General features: G+C 40.1%; 1 protein-coding gene across 10 annotated transcripts in view; it reads left to right on the top strand.

Moving 5' to 3' along the window:
- Positions 1–21,700, top strand: part of Dg (Dystroglycan) — a 512,976-nt gene that overhangs the window by 76,330 nt on the left and 414,946 nt on the right. For 5 of the 10 annotated variants that reach the window (XM_073955152.1, XM_073955151.1, XM_073955148.1 and 2 more), the window contains exon 2: positions 9,264–9,321. The exons of the other annotated variants lie outside the window; for them this stretch is intronic. The gene's annotated coding sequence lies outside the window, so the exon portion shown is untranslated. The remainder of the gene's footprint in view (positions 1–9,263; positions 9,322–21,700) is intronic. 10 annotated transcript variants of the gene reach the window in all.

Here is a 21,700-nt window from a genome sequence, read left to right as displayed (position 1 = left end):
TATGGAGGCTATACCAAAACTTTGACCTACGTTAAATATTTCTAGTGGATTATGATCAATGGGATCAAATGTCAAATAACTGCTAGTTCGGTTAAAGATTGTGGCTAGAATACTCACAATACCGAAAATCGGTAGGTACCGCTTTATGAGGGCTATACGAAACTATGGACTTTAATAAACAAATTTTTGTTGTAGAATTTTTGTTAGCTCTCAAAGTTTTACGAACACTGGGAATATCAAATTACCGCTATTTAGGTAAAAATGTAGATACAATTCTCAAAATACAGAAAATAAGGAGTTACCGTTTCATGGGGACTATACAGAAACATGGACCTATGTTGACAATTTTTTACCGATATATGGTCCTATGTGGACAATTTTTGGTAGAGAAGCTTCGTGACTGCAGGGAATCTTAAAGGGAACCTTAACGGGAACGTAAAATCTTTAACATACCGAAAATCGGGAGGTACAGTTTAGTGCGGGCTATACCAAAACATGGACCTTGGACCTAAATTACGGGTAGTTCAGAAAAACAAATTTAGCTTAAATCCTAAAAATACCAAAACCCTCAAAATACCTAATATAGATAGGTACCGTTATATGGGGCTATATCCAAACGTAGACCACCTATGTTGAAAAGTTTTGGTGGAGAGGTGTGGCGACCACTAAGAACTTCAAGTGTCAAATTACAGCTAGTGCGGTTGAAACTTGTAGCTGAAATCCTCAAAATACCCAAAATCGGGAGGTACCGTTATATGGGGGCTATATCCAAACATGGGCCTATGTTGAAAATTTTTGGTGGATAGGTGTGTTGACCACTAAAAACTTTAAAATGTCAAATTACAGCTAGTTTGGTTAAAAATTGTGGGTAGAATCCTCAAAATACCGAAAATCGGGAGGTACCGTTATATGGGGGCTATACCCAAACACGGACCTATGTTGAAAATTTTTGGTGGATAGGTGTGGCGACCACTAAGAACTTCAAATGTCAAATTACTGCGAGTTAGGTTAAAAATTGTGTGTAAAATCCTTAAAATACCGAAAATCGGGAGGTACCGTTGTGTGGGGGCTATATCCAAGCATGGACCTATGTAGATAATTTTTGATGGAGAGGTGTGGCGACCACTAAGAACTTCAAATGTCAAATTACTGCTAGTTCGGTTAAAAATTGTGTGTAAAATTCTCAAAATACCCAAAATCTGGAGGTACCGTTATATGGTGACTATATCCAAACATGAACCTACATTGACATGGAGAGGTGTGCTGACCACCAAAAACGTCAAATGTCAAATTACTGCTAGTTCGGTTAAAAATTGTAGCTAAAATCTTCAAATTACTGAAAATCGGAAGGTACCATTATATGGGGGCTACATCCAAACATGGAGCTATGTCCATAATTTTTTGAATATAAGTTTTGTGGTCACTAGGAACCCTAAATGTCAAATTATAGCTACTTCGGTCTAAAATTGTGACTAAAAACGATAAAATATCGGAAATCGGGCTGTACCGTTGTATGGGGGCTATTCCAAAACATGGACCTATGTCCACAAGTTTTGTTATATAAGTTTCTTGACACTTAAGAACCCTTAATGCCAAATAAAACCTAATTCGTCCTGAAAATGTAGCTAATAACTTCAAAATACTGGAAATCGGGGTAATCGTTATATGGGGGCTATACCAAAACGTGGATCGATATAGCCAATCATCGAACTTGACCTGCCTGCAAACAAAAAGACGCATTTTCCCAAAATTTCAGCGTCTTATCTCAATTTTTGTGGATGCTAGAGTGAGTACCACAGACGGACAAGCGTAGATCGACTCGGAATTTTACCCTGATCAGGAATATATATTAGGCCGGGGCGATTTGTATGGAAGGAAAAAAGTGATAGTGGGCGCCTGGAGTTTCTGATTCTTGGGATTGTACTGAGCAAAAAAGTCTACTAGACCATATGTCTACGGTGAAAATCGAGCCCCCGGATTTTGACTTGAATTTTTTTTCAAGGATATTTTGGCCAAATCATATCTCAGAAACTTGACCTATACTGAAAATTTCCTTTTGCGTTCTTAGTACACTCACCAAGAGCTTTCATCTCCAAAAGGAAATTTCCACCCACTGACTTTGAGTCAAATTTTGTAGCACAGTGTAATTTATCGATAGTTTCCGAAAAATGTGCACTTTCTCGGGGCCATAACTGCCTGAAGGAGCGTTCCAATGCTTTTGCGATGTACTAGAGAGTTCTTAATTATTGTCTTGGCTATAATTTTTGTCTTTGTGTTGGATCGAAAATCTTAGTGGTTTGTCAGTTACATATATGCCAAAATATCCAAAAAACCTTGAAAAGAAACTTCAAGTCAAAATCCGGGGGCTCGATTTTCACCGTGGACATATGGTCTAGTGGACTTTTTTGCTCAGTACAATCCAAATAATCAGAAAATACAGGCGCCCGTGGTGGTGTTCAAATCGCCCCACCCTAATATATATACCTTATAGGGTCGCAAATGAGTATTTCAGTGCGTTACAAACGGAAAAACAAACTTAATATCGCCAAAGGGATTTTCAAATAAATCGCGGCCAAAAAACACATTTTTAAGATTTTTTTAGGTTTTCAGGATTTTGCTTGGAAACTGCACTTTAAAGATAGTTAAGGCACACTGTACATTACATTGTTTCATGAGGAAGCGATACAGTCAGTGTATTGTCCCAATTTTAACTTCTATATATCAAAAATGGCAAAACGTAGGAAAAAGTCATAAAGTAGAGAATTTTCACAGCTACAAGATTTTTTCTAATCCCATTTCGATAGTACTTGCGGTTTCAATCGCAAAACCTAAAAAACCCCTAAAAATGTGCACTTTAACAGCGGTTTATTTATAAAGCCCTCCGGCTATTTATTTTTGTTTTTTAATTTTTCCGCAAAAACTTCCCAGGTGTAAGCGCTTTTCATTTAATGTTATTACAGGCGCACCGTGTTTTTGCGATGTAAGTTATATTATTTTTAGTAATAATTTTTCGCATTTTAATAACCACAAAATTCCAAGAATTAGTCAAATAAAGCATTATCGTATTCTAAAGACCCTCCATATTACAAGTAATCATATTTTTAATGACGACACTAATTAACACGATAATTCATTTAGTAATCATCACCACACAAATATTATATGGTAAGTATGTATGTAGGTATCCGAAATATTATTTTCATGGTCGAAACAAAGTTTGCCTAGTAGATATTTACAAGTTCTTCCAGGCCCACTCACTAAACTAAACAGAAAATGGAAAAATAATCACATTTCATAACTTCCATAACAAGTTTTTGTTTAATTTTATTTACAAAAGTATCTTTTTGTGTGTTTATTTATGTGCGCAGATGTATGTAAATGTAATTCCAAAAGCATGTTCTGAAGTTGTGGTGTTGTTGTTGGCCACATTATTTAACTTTGGTTATCTAATAGAGATATTATAGTATGTAACGAGGCAGAGAGAGAGAGAGAGGGAGCGGAGCGACCAATATTATACATAATAGGCACCGTGTGAAAAAATATGTTTATTGTTGGTTTTTTGTCATTTTTCTAACATCGATAATTCGAAAACCTCAACAAGGAAAGTAAGGAAGTATTAGCCGATTTTGCCATTAAAAGCCTATGGTTTGTACTCGTCTATTTTTTAACCCTCACCCTAAAGAGGTTTTGTACATACTGTTTGAAACCATCAACAAGTTACCTCATCGAAATAGTGGGATCGATATAGGCCATTACTTCGGTATATTATCTCGGGTTATCCCGAAAGGATCAACCGATTTGGTACAAACTTCGTACTTAGCAATACTTTGTCAACACATAGTTCGAAGAAGGGCCATATCGGTTCAATCCTGCCGGTACCCCCCATTACCAAAGTTAAATAATTTTAAATCGTTAACTCTCAAAGGTCGTTATCGATTTGGTCCAAACTTTGCAAACATTTTGTCAAAAGTGAAGTATGATGCCATAAATCAAATCGTTCCGATTTCTTTGTAGCAGGTTATCCTCATGGTCCCTATTGTGACGGTACTTTTTGTTGGTTGCAAGTGCGTACTCTTCCTTGGATATTGACACAAAATCCCTAAAACACCCTGTCGCGTGTGAAAAATGTCCTTCAGCTATTTAGTTGGTGCCGGCTTACGAAGTGAGCACCAATTTGGACGAAAATTTGCACTTTGTAAAATCTTTTCCAAACCTACATCAAATTGCGGGAAGTGCAATGAGTAATTATAGCCGTCTTCATAAAACCACTAGTATTCTCTCTGTCCAGGTGTTTAAATCGGGTGTTTGTTTTTGTTAATTATAGTTTGGAATAATATAGCTTCGTATCGACCGTTGGTGTAAAAGGCAGATCAAGAAAATCGAATTTTGGCAGCTGTGGAATTCGTTCAGAGTCGGTGGGTTCTGGTGTAGACTATTTGTCGGTAGCTATGCTTGAGCTCAGTAAATTATGTGATTGTTGATGATTTGTAGACAATCAGGAACAAACATGATTCGTTGATGACGTTCACAACCATTATGTATTCGGCCTTCGGGTGTTTAGGAAGACGATGCATTCGGCATTCTGGTGTAGATGGTCGGTTTCGGGTGTAGATGATCGGCAACTGTGATGCTGGGTTAACGATCCAGTCTCCACCATGCTCTACTGGTTTCTACATATAAAATGGAGAACGCCGTGGAACAACAAACCGAAGTCCCTGTGTGTATGTATTGACCACAATAACTTAACGGTAGCCATCTCCATAAAGAATTGAGGTCTACATAAAGACCTGCGGTCTCTAAAAGGACCTGTGGTCTCTCTAAAGACTTGTAGTGTGTAAAGATCTGAGGTGTCTATAAAGTCCTGAGGTCTCTATGAAGGCCTGAGGTCTCTCTATAAAGACCTGTGGTCTCTCTATAAAGGCCTGAGGTCTATGGTCAATATAAAGATCTGCGGTTTATATAAAGACTTGTGGTCTCTATAAAGACCAATGGTTTTTATAAAGGCGACAGGTTTTCATATAGACCACAGGTGATCTCTATAAAGACCTGTGGTGTCTATAAAGTCCTGTGGTCTCTTTAAAGACCCGCGGTCTCTATAAAGAACTGGGGTCTCTATAAAGACCTGCGGTCTCTATAAAGATCTGTGGTCTCTATAAAGACCCCTGGTCTCTATAAAGGCTTCGGGTCTCTATAAAGATCTGTGGTCTCTATAAAGAACTGCGGTCTCTATAAAGACCTGCAGTCTCTATAAAGGTCTGTGGTCTCTATAAAGACCTATGGACTCTATAAAGGCCTGTGGTCTATATAAACACCTGCTGTCGCTATAAAGGTGTCTAGTCCCTATAAAGACCTGTGGTGTCTATAAAGACCTCCAGACTCTATAAGTGCCTGTTGTGTCTATAAAGACCTACGGTCTCTATAAAGACCTCTGGTCTCAATAAAGGTGTCTGGTCCCTATAAAGACCTGAGGTCTCTATAAAGACCTGAGGTCTCTATAATGACCTGAGATCTCTACAAAGACCTGAGGTCTCTATAAAGACCTGAGGTCTCGATAAATACCTGAGGTCTCTATAAAGACCTGAGGTCTCTATAAAAACCTGAGGTCTCTATAAAGACCTGAGGTCTCTATAAAGACCCGTGGTCTCTATAAAAACCTGAGGTCTCTATAAAGACCTGAGGGTCTATAAAGACCTGAGGTCTCTATAAAGACCTGAGGTCTCTATAAAGACCTGAGGTCTCTATAAAGACCCGTGGTCTCTATAAAAACCTGAGGTCTCTATAAAGACCTGAGGGTCTATAAAGACCTGAGGGTATAAAAACCTGAGGTCTCTATAAAGCCTTAGGTCTCTATAAAGACCCGTGGTCTCTATAAAGACCTGAGGTCTCTATAAACACCTGAGGTCTTTATAAAGACCTGAGGTCTCGAAACCACGGGTCTTTATAGAGACCACGGGTCTTTATAGAGACCACGGGTCTTTATAGAGACCACCGGTCTTTATAAAGACCACGGGTCTTTATAGAGACCACGGGTCTTTATAGAGACCACGGGTCTTTATAGAGACCACGGGTCTTTATAGACACCACGGGACTTAATAGAGACCTCAGGTCTTTATGGACACCACAGGTGTTTATTGAGACCACAGTTATTTATAGAGACTACAGCTCTTTATAGAGACCACACGTTTCTATAGATCACACCACATGTCTTTTTTGAGACCGATAGTCTTCATAGAGGTCACAGGTCTTTATAGAGACCACGGATCTTTATAGAAACCACAGGTTTTTATAGAGACCAAAGGTATTTATATAGATCAAAGGTCTATATAGAGACCTCAGGTGTTTATAGAGACCTCAGGTCTTTGACCTCGGGTCTCTATAAAGACCTCGGGTCTCTATAAAGACCTGCGGTCTCTATAAAGATCTGTGGTCTCTATAAAGATCTGTGGTCTCTATAAACACCTGCGGTCTCCATAAAGACCTGCGGTCTCTATAAAGACATGCGGTCTCTATAAAGACATGCGGTCTCTATAATGACCTGCGGTCTTTATAAAGACCCGTGTTCTCTATAAAGACCTGTGGTCTCTGTAAAGACGTATATAAATACCTGTGGCCTCTATAAAGATTTACGGTCTCTATAAAGACCTGTGGTCTCTATAAAGGCCTGTGGTATCTATAAAGACCTCGGGCCTTCATAAAGACCTGTCGTCTCTATTAAGACTTGTGACCTCTATAAGACTATCAGTCTAAAAAAAAGACCTGTGGTGTCATATATATCATCTATGGCCTCTGTAAGGACCTGCGGTCTCTATAAAGACCTGCGGTCTCTATAAAGACCTACGGTCTCTATAAAACCCTGCTGTCTCTATAAAGACCTGTGGTCTCTATAAAGACCTGTGGTCTCTATAAAGACCTGAGGTCTCTATAAAGTCCCGTGGTCTCTATAAAGACCTGAGGTCTCTATAAAGTCCCGTGGTCTCTATAAAGATCCGTGTTCTCTATAAAGACCTCGGGTCTCTATAAAGTCCTGCGGTCTCTATAAAACCCTGCTGTCTCTATAAAGACCTGTGGTCTATATAAAGACCTGAGGTCTCTATAAAGTCCCGTGGTCTATATAAAGACCTGAGGTCTCTATAAAGTCCCGTGGTCTCTATAAAGATCCGTGTTCTCTATAAAGACCTCGGGTCTCTATAAAGTCCTGCGGTCTCTATAAAGTCCTGCGGTCTCTATAAAGACCTGAGGTCTCTATAAAGACCTGAGGTCTCTATAAAGACCTGAGGTCTCTATAAAGACCTGAGGTCTCTATAAAGACCTGAGGTCTCTATAAAGACCTGAGGTCTCTATAAAGACCTGAGGTCTCTATAAAGACCTGAGGTCTCTATAAAGACCTGAGGTCTCCATAAAGACCTGAGGTCTCTATAAAGACCTGAGGTCTCTATAAAGACCTGAGGTCTCTATAAAGACCTGTGGTCTCTATAAAGACCTGCGGTCTCTATAAAGACCTGCGGTCTCTATAAAGATATGTGATCTCTATAAAGACCTGTGGACTCTATAAAGACCGGTGTTCTCTATAAAGACCTGTGGTATATATAAAGACCCGTTTTCTCTCTATAAAGACCTGTGGTCTCTATAAAGACCTGTGCTCTCTATAAATACCCGTGTTCTCTACAAAGACCCGTGTTCTCTGTAAAGACCTCGGGTCTCAATAAAGACCTCGGGTCTCTATAATGACCTGAGGTCTCTATAAAGTCCAGCGGTCTCTAAAGACCTGAGGTATCTATAAAGACCTGAGGTCTCTATAAAGAATGAGGTCTCTATAAGGAATGAGGCCTCTTTAAAGACATGACGTATCCACAAAGACCTGAGTTTTCTATAGTGACCTGAGGTCTCTTTAAAGACCAGAGGACTCTATAAAGACCAGAGGTCTCTATAAAGACCTGATGACTCTATAAAGTCCAGAGGTCTCTATAGGGACCTGAGGTCTCCATAAAGACCTGAGTTCTCTATAAAGAATGAGGTCTCTATAGGGACCTGAGGTCTCCATAAAGACCTGAGGTCTGTATAAAGAATGAGGCCTCTATAAAGACCTGAGGTTTCTATAGGGACCTGAGGTCTCCATAAAGACCTGAGGTCTCTATAAATAATGAGGCCTCTATAAAGAACTGAGGTCTCTATAGGGACCTGAGGTCTCTATAAAGACCTGAGGTCTTCATAAAGACCGGAGGTTTCTATAAAGGATGAGGTCTCCAAAAAGGATGGGGTCTCTATAAAGAATGAGGCCTATATAAAGACCTGAGGTCTCCATAAAGACCTGAGGTCGCTATAGGGACCTGAGGTCTCTACAAAGACCTTAAATCTCCATAAAGACCGGAGGTCTCTATAAAGTCCAGAGAGCTCTATAAAGTGCAGAGGTCTCTATAAATACCTGAGGTCTCTATAATGACCTGAGATCTCTATAAAGATCTGAGGTCTCTATAAAGACCTTAAATCTCCATAAAGACCGGAGGTCTCTATAAAGTCCAGAGGGCTATATAAAGACCGGAGGTCTCTATAAAGACCTGAGGTCTCTATAAAGTCCAGCGGTCTCTAAAGACCTGAGGTCTCTATAAAGACTGGAGGTCTCTATAAAGGATGAGGTCTATAAGGAATGAGGCCTCTTTAAAGACCTGAGGTCTCTACAGGGACCATAGGTGTCCATAAAGACCTGAGTTCTCTATGGGGACCTGAGGTCTCTATAAAGACCTAAGGGGTCTATAAAGACCTGAGGTTTCAAAAAGACCAGTGGTCTCTTGAAAGACCTGCGGTCTCTATAAGGATCTGTGGTCTCTATTAAGATCTGCGGTCTCTATAAACACATGTGGTCCCCTTTATAAAGACTTGTGGTCTCTATAAAGACTTTATGGGTGTCCTCAGTAATGTTGGCGACATTTCCTGATTTTTCAGCCATGTACAAGTGGTGTCTTAGGACACGCCGTTCGGATTCGGCGATAAACTGTAGGTTCCATATCATTGAGCTAATATGAATCGGGATGCACTCATTGCCTGAGATGTTTGTGGAACAATTATTATATTAGACTTGTGGTCTCTATAATGACCCATGGACTTGTATCTTCTCTAATGTTAAAATATCATACTTTTAGAAGATGTGTCGGACGTTCCAAATTTTTTAAGTAGATTGTCGTTATGATATTGAGATTGTACAATTGACGAATGTTTTTTTTTACGTTTTGTTTTTCTAATGTCCTATATTGTTTATCTATTTGCAGGTACGTACTGGCATATTAATGCTCTCTTTTCATTCCTCTCCATTTATATTATCTCTGGGTAAGCTTTAAAATCTTAATCGCATTTATATTATAATATAATTAAACGAAAAAAACTATTAGATTCGTAGCTTCGGGATGTGTGTTAGTCTACAGGACTAGCGAGATCCTCAGGATATTTAAATATTTCTTACGTCACATAGATTTATGACAGATTGAGGCTATAATTTAATCTCTTGCCGTAACTTTCACTTCCTCACTTGGAACAAGACGCCATCACCCGCTTGCATTACAAACAAACGTAAGAACGTTTCATTACAAAACAATAGACAAATTCCCTGATGTTGTATAAAAAAATGAGAACATTTTTACCCGAACACGTCATCCACGGGACTACAGCAGCATTTGTGCCAGCCAGTCAGCCAGCCAATGGCAACGGAACTCGGGAATTATTAAAATAGACAAGAATTTCTGAACACAACAAATCCAAAAAGAAAATAAACAATTGCTAAAGCCGGGTGGCTGGCTGGTTGGCTGCCTCGCTGGCAGCTAGCTAGCTGCCGGGAAGAATAACTAAAGCTGTGTAACAGAACGAACAGTGATATGAACAGCATAAATCCCTAATGGCAATTTATTATGTTTACTCGAAACAACAGCAAAGCAGTGTGTGTTCTGTATCCGATATAGATTTATAAAATACCCTGACCCCATCAGTGGTGCAGCAGCATTTGCATTGCTGTTTGGATGGTGATGGCGATGATGATGATGCTGTTGCTGCTGAAAATGACAACAACTATAACGTCAAAGACATGTAAAGTACAAAATGTGCAACAGCAAGTCAGCCAGTCATAAAAGTAGCGAATGAGGTGTTGCCATATCCGATTGAAATTCTTTATGGACGCCACAGGCCATTATAGAGGACACAGGTCTTAACAAAGACCATACAATGAAAAAGTTTATAGAGAAATGTAAGCCAGCATTACACTGAGGGAATTTGCCACCGCCGACAAGTTTGATGTTCTGGTCAGGGATTGAACCGCAGGCCTTTTGAGTGCTAAACAGACGTGTTTACCACCGACCTCATCTATCTGCGATGAGAAGTAAGAACGAGATCCTCAAGTACCTTGCCGTCAGCTTTTGGGGAGCAGATAAAAAACCTTTTTAACCACATAACATGCGATAAGTTGTTCGCATTGAATATATTAGATGTGGCTCCATGGGCAAGACCATCTAAATATATGCAATGACATACCGAGCAGGTTTTCACTGGTATTTATACTGATGCAGTCGCGGAGACTATACGTGTTTATCATATGATTAACCGTCCTCGGAGATAACACTGCCAGTTGCCTAGACAAAAGCGAGTGTTGTTTTGGATCAACTAAGATCAGGTTCGTGTAGCCGCCTCAATTTTTACTGGGAAAATCTGTCCAGGATGCAATAACGGTCTGCATCTTACGCTGCACCTGTTCAACTGCTCTGCAAAATCAACTCACTTAACTTCTGCTTCATTATGGAGTAAATCGTATTCAGGTGGAGTCATTTCAGAAATTGTTATTGGAAGTAAAGCCGAATTCGAGTACGCAAAATCCTGGATTTAACTACACTATTGTGCGGGAGGCCTATGAAAGAGTAGCCCTAACGAAGTGGGATTAGTTATGGTATTTTGGGACCCAAATATCGGTAAGTTTTTGCTTTCCCCCAACAAATACAATGCTGTAGTCGTGATCACAGGGCATACCCGCTACTAAAATGCATACACTATTAGAGAAGGAGCCTTAATCTTGTATCAAACACAAAGGTGTGGAACTTATGTGGAGGCGGTATTTGAAGGAATGGGTGCAAAGTCCATCATGAAGCTTAACATAAGTGTTAGAGTCACTATTATAGATAGTTATAGATAGTTATCTGTGGATGCGGTACCTAAAGAAATGGGTAAATAGTCCATCATGAAGCTTAACCTAAGTGTTAGAGTCACTCCTTTAGATAGTTATCATGTCCACCAGTTGTTTTACCTGTACCCCAAGTGCTACCAGGCAGGAACTTGAAGGTCTTGTTCCTACTTCTCAGCTTGACGCAGATTGTTGAGGCATGCGCGGACGACGAAAACATGCTGTCGAATGCGACCCCTAGAATTTTGGGGTAGTTTGTGGTCGGAATTCTGCGGAATTCAGGAGAGGTAGAAGATAAACAGTTCCGGAAATATCACCCCACTTTGGAGAACTCCCTGTTTCATTCTAAGCTAAGCGCCACCATTACTATTCTACGAGGTCGGTTCGGAAACTTCTTAGCCTATCAATGAAAGAGAATAGTTAGTTTTTCAAAAATATTTTTATTTTTCATTATAATCTCCTGAAACTTCAATACACTTAGTCCAACGCTTTTCTAGCAATTCTATACCTTGATTAAAATAGTTTTCCTCAAGGTCTTCAAAATAGTGGTTTACAACTGTAATTGCATCTTCATTTGAGGTAAAACGCTTGCCAGCAAGGAATTTTTTAGATTTGGGAACAAGTAAAAGTCACTGGGAGCTAAATCAGGAGAATAAGGTGGGTGGTCAAGCAACTCGTACTTTAATTCGTTGATTTTAGCCATTGTTAAAACACTCTTGTGCGCTGGTGCGTTGTCTTGATGAAAAATTATTTTTTTGTGTTGTAAGCCAGGACATTTTTCTCGAATTTGTACATTTAATTGATCCAAAAGGTTGCAATAGTACTCTGAATTTATTGTTTTACCCTTTTGCAGATAGTCAATCAATAAAATACCTTTGAAGTTCCAAAAAACCGTTGCCATAACCTTACCAGCCGATTTAATTGTTTTTGCCTTCTTTGGGGCACTTCCTCCAGCTTCAGTCCATTGTTTGGATTGTTCTTTTGTCTCAGGAGTATAGTGGTGGATCCATGTCTCATCAACAGTTATGAAACGACGCTTAAAATCCATTTTATTTCCCTTAAAACGATCCAAACAAGCTTGAGAAATGTTCATTCTTATGCGTTTTTGATCGACTGTTAACAAATGCGGCACCCATCTTGCAGAAAGCTTTTTCATCTGTAGTTCTTCATGCAAAATTAAATGGACTCAATCATTTGAGATGGCCATGATATTAGCAATTTCACGCACTTTTATTCGTCGATCATTTAATACCATATCATGCACTTTGGCTACAATTTCTGTTGTTGTTGCTGTTTTTGGACGTCCACTACGTGGTTCATCTTCAATGCTTGTACGACCACGTTTAAATTCAGCAACCCAATTTTTTACTGTTGCATATGAAGGAGCACTTTCACCTAACACATTCACCATATCATTATGAATTTCTTGTCCCGATAAACATTTTTTATGTAAATATTTAATGACAGCACGCATTTCTAATTTTCCATTGTAAAAAACTGCGGATGCGTCTATTTTGAACACCTGTTTCTATATGAAGGAGTTGCCAGATCGAAACAAAATTTAACATGTGTTCATAACAGAGATGGAAGTTTCCAAACCACTTAACTTTTTTCTGTTTATACCGCGCTTTTTGTGCTAGGCTAAGAAGTTTCCGAACTGCCCTCGTATAAAACGATTTGCTCTGGTTGAATACTAATATGTGTAGAGATGAAGTGCAGCGCTGTTGCCGTGCTTACGGAACCCATTCTGATGATCGGCAACTGGATAGTTATTTCTGATGCTGGGGAGGACTAATGCCTCAAGGTCTTTAGATTTAGGTAGATTTACCTTTGCTGGCATCCTTGCCTGATTTCGGGAACGATGTGGGTGGCTAACGACGGGTTGAGAACTTTACTCAGTGTGTGACGACGTGTTTTCACTTTGAAGCTGGGGTAGGTTCAGCGGGGGCCAGGGTCGTCACAAGAATTTATTTTTGATTTGGGAACAACAAGGAGAGAGAAGCACACTGTTTTCCTTAAAACGTTATAAACAGTTTATTTAATAAAAACACTTAACACTACACTACACATAACACATAATCCAATCCTCATTATATTAATCTATGACGAAGTTTTGTGTGACCGTTGTATTAGAATGATGAGAGCAGGAAGATCGATGAGGGATGATGATATATGATTTATGGGGTAATCGACGAACGTAGATGTGGTTGGTGAACGGTGAATAACTCGTAGCGGTGACGGTTTGACAATGCTGCGCCTCGAAGAATATCGACGAATATGGTGGCAGCGGCTTGACAATGCGGCGGCCCGATGAATATCGACGAATGATGTGGCAGCGGCTTGAAAATGCGGCGGCCCGATGAATATCGACGAATGATGGTGGCAGCTGCTTGACAATGCGGCAGCCCAATGAATATCGACGAAGTATGGTGGCAGCGGCTTGACAATGCGACGGCTCGAAGAATATTGACGAATAATGGTGGCAGCGGCTTGACAATTCCGCGGCCCGATGAATATCGACGAATGATGTGGCAGCGGCTTGAAAATGCGGCGGCTCGATGAAGATCGACGAAGGATGTGGCAGCGGCTTGGCAATGCGGCAGCCCGATGAATATCGACGAATAATGTGGCAGCGGCTTGACCAGACGGCGCCCGGTTGAGTATCCACGTCCAGTGTAGTATTTCGTCCGCACAGTTAGAGAATAGTGTGTATTTCTACACACCCACCCGTCGCCGTAGTACAGTAGCGTCAACACAGCTAGAGAATAGTGTATATTGCTATACACCCACCCGTCGCCGTGGTTCAGTCGCGTCGCACAGCTAGAGAATAGTGTGTATTGCTACACACCCACCCGTCGCCGTGGTTCAGTCGCGTCGCACAGCTAGAGAATAGTGTGTATTGCTACACACCCACCCGTCGCCGTAGTACCGTAGCGTCAACACAGCTAGAGAATAGTGTATATTGCCATACACCCACCCGTCGCCGTGGTTCAGTCGCGTCGCACAGCTTGTAACGAAACCGCTGTCCTAAACTCCGTTCCGGCCTTGCTCAGGGAAAATGGGAGGGTTTTTCGGACTGCCAGTTACATAACTTATTTTAAAGAAGATAGATAATTTAGTTAGAGGAAGTCAAAGAAAGTAGGAGCGTAAGGACGTCGAGATATTAAGTGATCATGTTTACCCAGATTACCTTATATTTCGTCAATAATAATGCGGTATTTATTTAAAATTCATCATTAACATTAACATATTTGTTATTATCAAAAACAAATTAATTCTATGAGTATGCACAAAACAATAAACATGACAATATGGATATGATTATGAATATTTCGATGCCACAGATGGTGGTCTTTAGAATTAATGTATTTTTAAGATTAAGGATATATGGAAATGTTTGTTATTTTAGTGTATAATATAAAAATAGTTGTATTTAAGTAGGTTATTAGATATGAGATTAACTTACGTATTTTCTTCTGCCATGAAGCGATCGCTGCATCGTAGATATCAGAGTAAAATATTGATTAATATAGTAACATAAGTGATTTTGTGTGATAAGGACTTCGTGTTTTCTTGAAACTAGGATTTGCTGAGTTCTAATTCTAACAACGAATTGGCGTTGTACAAAATGTTTCTTCAATAAATACAATAATTGCATATAAAAATTTAATCTTCAGGTCATATCACCAACATCGCTGGTGATTAAAGTTTCCAGAATATTTCGGCTCAATGATGACAATGAAATGTTTCCATACGCTTAATTAAATACCAGATGGCTCAAAAATCGAATATTGTTACAAATTGCTAGTTTCAGAGATTTACAAATTCAAGGGATATTGGTCCATTGGTAGGAGTAAAATTTGATAGGTTTACAGCAGAATATGCTCCGACAATCTCTTTAAATTAAAATTCTTTCCCATATGCTTATAGGAATACGCGCAGGACACTTTTATTTCAGCAGATTTATGATGAGGAAGAACAATGGATGTGCGATTTCTTATTCGGTCAATTGCTAAATTTTGTTATCTTCAATTGGATAATTGATGTTAATCTTCGATGGCGTTCACAAAAAATGTTTAATTTAAAAAAAAAAAATAACTTTTAAATTTAGCTTCTAATATTTTCGATATAATTTTCCGAATTAATAACAATTTCTATTAAAAGTTTTGAAAGCTCAATTTTTTTATATTTCAAACGAACAATATTTTTTTTTTTCAAATTTTCTTTACTTGTTATCTTTTCACAAAGTGTAAGGTGTTAACGTGCCACAAGCTAGAGAATAGTGTGCATTTCTACACATCCACCCGTCGCAGTGGTTCAGTCCCAACTATGAGCCAAGGAATATTGTTTAGAATACTTCGACTCAATTCAACCAAGGTTGCGCGCCGTTTCTTCTAACCAACCACCTTACCTCGACAATCGTCAACAGACGACTGCCCCGAGTATGTGAAAGGCACCTCCTTTTATACGATTTCGCCAGGTCAACTGTCAATCGACGACGATCACCTGAACTGTCACCACATGACAGGAACATGCAAACATCACTCCAGTACCACTATGTACCGCTAGGGGCTCTGCTTAATTTACATCCATATTTAATTTATATCGTTCCCACTAGGGGGGTTTGTGCTGACCGTTAGATTTAAATAAATAATTTTATAATATGAATAACTTAAATTAATTTACATACGCGAACATAACAATTTAAGATTCATGATAATTCTATGTAAACAGTGTAAAATATGATGAAGATTAAATAATGAACCCCAAAAACGAACTATGTGACTTTTGGGCGTTACAAGTGAGATACCCGACTCCCGGCACATCCACCTTTTTCAGCATTACCATGGAGATTCCATCAGAGCCCAACGCTTTGGATGATTTAAGCTGAAAACACATCCAACGTTTGAGTAAAATTTTGTGTCATTCTTGGTAGAAGAATAAAAGCAAAGTACTGCCAAGTTCATTTTTTCTTTATTCTTCTTAAAGAAATGACACAAAACTTTAGTCAAACGTTGGATGTGTTTTCAGCTTTAGCGTTCCTGATGACATTCGCAACATCATACCTAGTAAGTGTGGTGGGTTATCATCGGCAGGAAGATATCTAATGCGAGCCGTCAGGACCGCGGTGCTCGACCAACTGTCGATTAAAATAACTTGCTCAACTCCTCGAATCAGTAAGCGTAATGTCGTGACAGGGGTTATATCTTCCTTCTTTCTAGTATTTGAAAGTAACTTAACCGTAGACCACAATTCACTTATTGCGGCTCCAATTTTGCAGCTCTTCGATTATTTAACCGCGGAGCAAGTGTGCTTAGTGTGCTTGTGCTTAGCGACCAACCTGTTAACTTCCAGTGTCAGCTCCAGGCTTTGGGGTTACTGAGGTTGGAACGACGAAGCTACTCACGCTCAAATGCTAATCCTTTCGCCTCTGTAGGGATGTTTTTTCTCACTTCGGGTGTTCCATCGGCAGCTATATGTTGAGTGGCTGCAGTAGTGACAATGTCTCGGAACGTCCTTTCTGCTACACGAACATCAGTAGGGTTGGGTAGATCTCTAAAGCGTTGATTAGTGAACTCTCCGCCAATTAACATTCACATGATTGATGAAAGTGCAGCTTTCAAAGGTGGTGGAATCGGATGGTCTGCTGACGCGTTGCCAGATGCCGTCATTTGTCAGACCAGGTGATACGATGTTTACGTCTGGTTAGCTGTGACACTCTCCGCTGGTAGGAGTGTCCTCATTGACCGTGCAAAACGTAGAGCTATTCATCTGCTCAGCCAGCACTGTACCAGTTCGTTTCCGGGGAGCAAATGTCGCAACTCATAAGGAGCATTAAAGTTCCTCACGACCAGACAGTTATGACCTACCTAATGTTGGCCCATAACCTGAAGTACAGCTATATATTTAACGGCGGGATGCATACGTTCAGCAACTCCACCTTGGCAGTTTCACACCTGATTCCTACACGCATCATACAATCCATGTACGGATCATTAGAGCCTGGCTCAAGCGAAATAGGGGTGCATTGAACAGACTGGTGCAATCCCCCACCTCCATTTCTGATGTGTTCCTTCCGTCGTACGTTGTAACAATCACAACACTGTAAGGTGCATTTGTTGTTGAGCTTGGTTTCCTGCACCGCCGCGACCTTGATATTTTCCCGACTCATGAAATCCACTATTTCCTCGATCTTACCTCGGATTTGGAACAGCAACGGCTGGTGTTAATTACTGCGTGTGCTGCGACGACTCACTTCTGTGTCCACGCACTATGCAGCTACATAGTCCCCGTCGTAGTCCCTCGCATGGGTGAGTCTTGAACAAACCATTAGATGCAACCACTCCCACCATCTCATACAATTCACGATCTCACTGATCTTGCCAAGAAGACGGTTAAACTGCAGGAATGTCACATTCACGACACCGACCTATGGTCGATGAGACTCTGACAAACGGTGCAAACCCATGATCCGGGGTTTCTTTCTATCCCGGCACGGATCAAAAGAATCCGGAGCAGGCATTACGGGACATGCCGCTCCCAAAATAAAAATAAAGACCAACACGAACTAGTAGTTGCTGAAGTCCTAGGGAATGACCAGAGAGGCACAAATCGAGTTGAGCACCGGGATTAGAGGAGACTGCCATAGTTCGCCTGACATATCCATCGTGTCACCCGGTCTGACAAATGACGTCACATGACAATCCGTCATTTCTCTTGGGTCGGACCATCTCCCAATCCTCATCTCCATCAATAGACCACCGGACTTCATAACCTCTGAACGCCGTACTTCCATTAACCATATGAAAGTTAATTGGTAAGGTTTCAGAAAGTTCACTAACCAACGCTTCTCCGCACAAACCCTAATGACCCCAGTGTCAGAGAACTGACAGTGGAAGTCAATAGATTAGTCGGTGAACACAAGCGGAAAAAGTGGCTAGCACATCTGAAGTGCTGCAACATTGGAGCCGGTTGCAGTAAATTGTGGGCAACGGTTAAAGCGCTATCCAACCCTGGTAGGAGGGATGATCGGGCATCTGTCATGTCTTCCAGTCTATGAAGAACCGTCACAATTTACGATGGATGATGTTGCAGATGTTATCCGAAGAGCAAAGCGCGCCCTAACTCTCGAACGGATAAACCGATTCGATCCAAAAATTGGCAATCGTAATATTAAATTTAAAGTTAAATCAAGTTCAAGATGAGCCATATCGGTCCACAGGGTACCTCCCCCAGAAAAGTTCAAAACTTTTTTCTAAAACGGTGCACACGTTAACTCTCGAAGGCAGTAACCCATTTGGCCCATACTTTGGACATCGTACTATTTCTACGAGACAAAGATAGATTAGAATATGGACTATATATGTATGTCAACTCCTTCGGATACATCTCTCACCAAATTCGGAAAAGTGCAGGTTAGATCTTCCTCTCGAATCGTTTTGATTTGTCTTGCAATAGGTTGCACTCAAGACCTGAATTACGATGGTACAAGTTTTTTGAGAGGCAAATTCATTCTTCTTAAGAAAATGACCCGAAAACTGTAAAAAAAACCCTACAGCCAGCATTGTGTAGGTGTTGATGAGCACGACAACTCCCGAACCGAATACTGCGTTGGTCCACACTTTGCATATCGTAATATTTCTTCGAACATTATATGAAATTCGAAGATGGTGCTTATAGGTCCACTCCATTCGGTACCTCCCCCAAAAAAGTTCAAAAATATTCAATAAAATGGTAAGCGCAATATTTCATAAACGAAGCAACCGATTTTTCCAAACATTGGATCTTTTGATCTCTCCGACACAAATGATCAACATTTTTGTTTGTGCGGTAAAGGGTCTGTGCGGGAATCCTTTGGAAATTTTTACCGAAGGTACTCCAAGTAGCCCTCTATACAGCGACATAGTGTTTTTCGTGGCCAAGTCAATGACTCCCAAAATAAGACACAATTTCAAAATCGACGATGTCGGTCTATTCCTTTAGGTACCTCCCCCGCAAAACTTTTGAGATTTTATACTAATCTACATCTTTGTCGGCAAGTTCATACACCAAAATTCTGAAGACCCCCTAAATACATATGTTTTTTTGGGAAAGGGGTGTTTCGATTCACACAGGCTGAGGGTATATCTCTGTCAGCAAAGCCGCTGATACTTTTTTACTTCTTGATCTATCAAAGTAAACAAAATTCGACAGTTCAACGTTGGGCGCCATTTCTGCTTGAAGCCAAAAAGAAAACTTAAGCAAGTCCCACAAACTTAATCAAATATACTTATGTATGTGACAATGTGGCAACTCCTGTCGCTAGTCGGATTTGTTCCCAAAGCTCCTACATGTGTGTACTACGTACATAACTCAAATAAAACAGGAACTATAACACCACCAATGTTGCTCCCTTAGCATTGGGTGTGTGAAAAGGGAAGAGATTTTGTTTTGTTTTGTTGAAAGGCGAAAAAGGAGGACATTGGAAAAATGGCAATAAACCATCGATCGCTCGTTCCGAAGCTCCCAAGATGTGTATACGTGTTTAAATTGAGGCATTTGGGTTATTATAAAGCAAAACATGCACAAATGTGTTGCTGCATGAACATCATCACACCAATCATGCTTCCAACCAACCCATACCATACACAAGCTTTACAGCAGAATAAAAAAAAAAAAAACATTTATATTTAAATTTTAAAGAAAAAATAACACAAAAAAGTAAAAAAAGAAGTGAACAACTATTCAAAAGCCAGCGCGAGGAGCAATGGTATGAAGAAAAAATCATAAATAATGGAATCACATAAACTACAAAGACAACAAAAACAAGAAAAAGAACTGCAGCAGCAGCAGAATGAAAAAATGTGTGGGATATAAAAAACGAACGGCTCAGTTAAAATTGAAAATGACAAAAACATATAATAAACACTTCGAAATTGGCTGCTGCAAAATGAAAGAACTTTGTCTCACATGTTGACTCTGTAGCTAAAATTGTTGTCTGTTGCTGTTGTTGTTATAAGGAGAAAGAAATGAAAATACACAAATGTTCACAAACAGCCGAAATTAAATTGTCATTTATATTTGTTTTTATTTCTTGTTCTTCTTCTGCCGCTTTATTTATGACAGCGCAATGACTGCGAACGTTGACACCTTAAGAAATCGTTTAAATATTCATTTTCATCGGGAAGTTGATACCAAAGGGGAATTTATCGGCTTAATATTTCCATGGATTATAATCAATTTGTGGTATTTTGAATTTCCGGATATTTTTATTATAAAGCAGGAGGTTTGAAATTCTTTTCCACTCTTTTGAACATTAAATCAGAAATTTTCGAATAATAACGAACCATCAGGAGGACACAGACAGATGAATGCTATCGGATGCGACAGACTGGTGTAAATAATGAAAAACGTTCAACACAATCATCCCCAGTGCCAGATCTTAAAAAAACGCGATGAAATAACTTAACGCCCCGAAATGACTCAATCCTGCAATTTCAATAGCAGCGGTTTCCACAACAAAGTCAGCGAGATTATAGACTCGAAGAAACATGTTATCCGCGATGTAGCATCGGCTTAGTAGGAGGCTTCTATTGTATAGAAGGGTTCCGTAGGAAGTTTATATTGTATAGAAGGGCTCCGTGGGAGGTTTCTTCTATTGTATAGAAGGGCTCCTTAGGAGGCTTTTATTGTATAGAAGGGCTCCGTAAGAGGCTTCTATTGTATAGAAGGGCTCCGTAGGATGTTTCTATTGTATAGAAGGGCTCCGTAGGATGCTTCTATTGTATAGAAGCGCTCCGTAAGAGGCTTCTATTGTGTAGAAGGGCTCAGTAGGAGGATTTTATTGTATAGAAGGGCTCCATAAGAGGCTTCTATTGTATAAAAGGGCTCCGTAGGAGGTTTCTATTGTGTAGAAGGGCTCCGTAGGAGGATTTTATTGTATATGGAGCCCTATAAGATGCTTCTATTGTATAAAAGGGCTCCGTAGGAGGTTTCTATTGTATAGAAGGACACCATAGGAGGTTTGTATTGTATAGAAGGGTTCCATAGGAGGTTTCTACTGTGCAGAAGGGCTCCTTGGGAAGCTTCTATTATATAGATGGGCTCCGTAGGACTCTTCTATTGTACAGAATGGCTCCATAAGAGGCTTCTATTGTGTAGAAGGGCTCCATAGGAGGATTTTTTGGTATAGAAGTGCTCCATAAAAGGCTTCTATTGTATAAAAGGGCTCCGTAAGAGGCTTCTATTGTATAGAAGGGCTCCGTAGGAGGTTTCTATTGTATGAAAAGGCTTCGTAGGAGGCTCTATTTTATATAAGGGCTCCGTAGGAGGCTTCTATTGTGTAGAAGGGCTCCGTATGAGGATTTTATTGTATAGAAGGGCTCCATAAGAGGCTTCTATTGTGTAAAAGGGCTCCGTAGGGGGCTTCTATTGTATTGAAGGCTTCCATAGGCGGTTTCTATTGTATAGAAGGGTTCTGTAGGATGCTTCTATTATATAGAAGGGCTCCGTAGGAGGCTTCTATTCTGCAGAAGGGCTCCGTAGGAGGTTTCTATTGTGTAGAAGGGC

This window comes from Musca autumnalis, unplaced genomic scaffold, assembly GCF_047663935.1.
Source record: "Musca autumnalis isolate F117 unplaced genomic scaffold, ASM4766393v1 scaffold_5, whole genome shotgun sequence".
Classification (NCBI taxonomy): Eukaryota; Metazoa; Arthropoda; class Insecta; order Diptera; family Muscidae; genus Musca; species Musca autumnalis.
The sequence above is the reverse complement of the archived record's forward strand: the minus strand, read 5'-3'. Positions and strand labels throughout refer to the sequence as shown.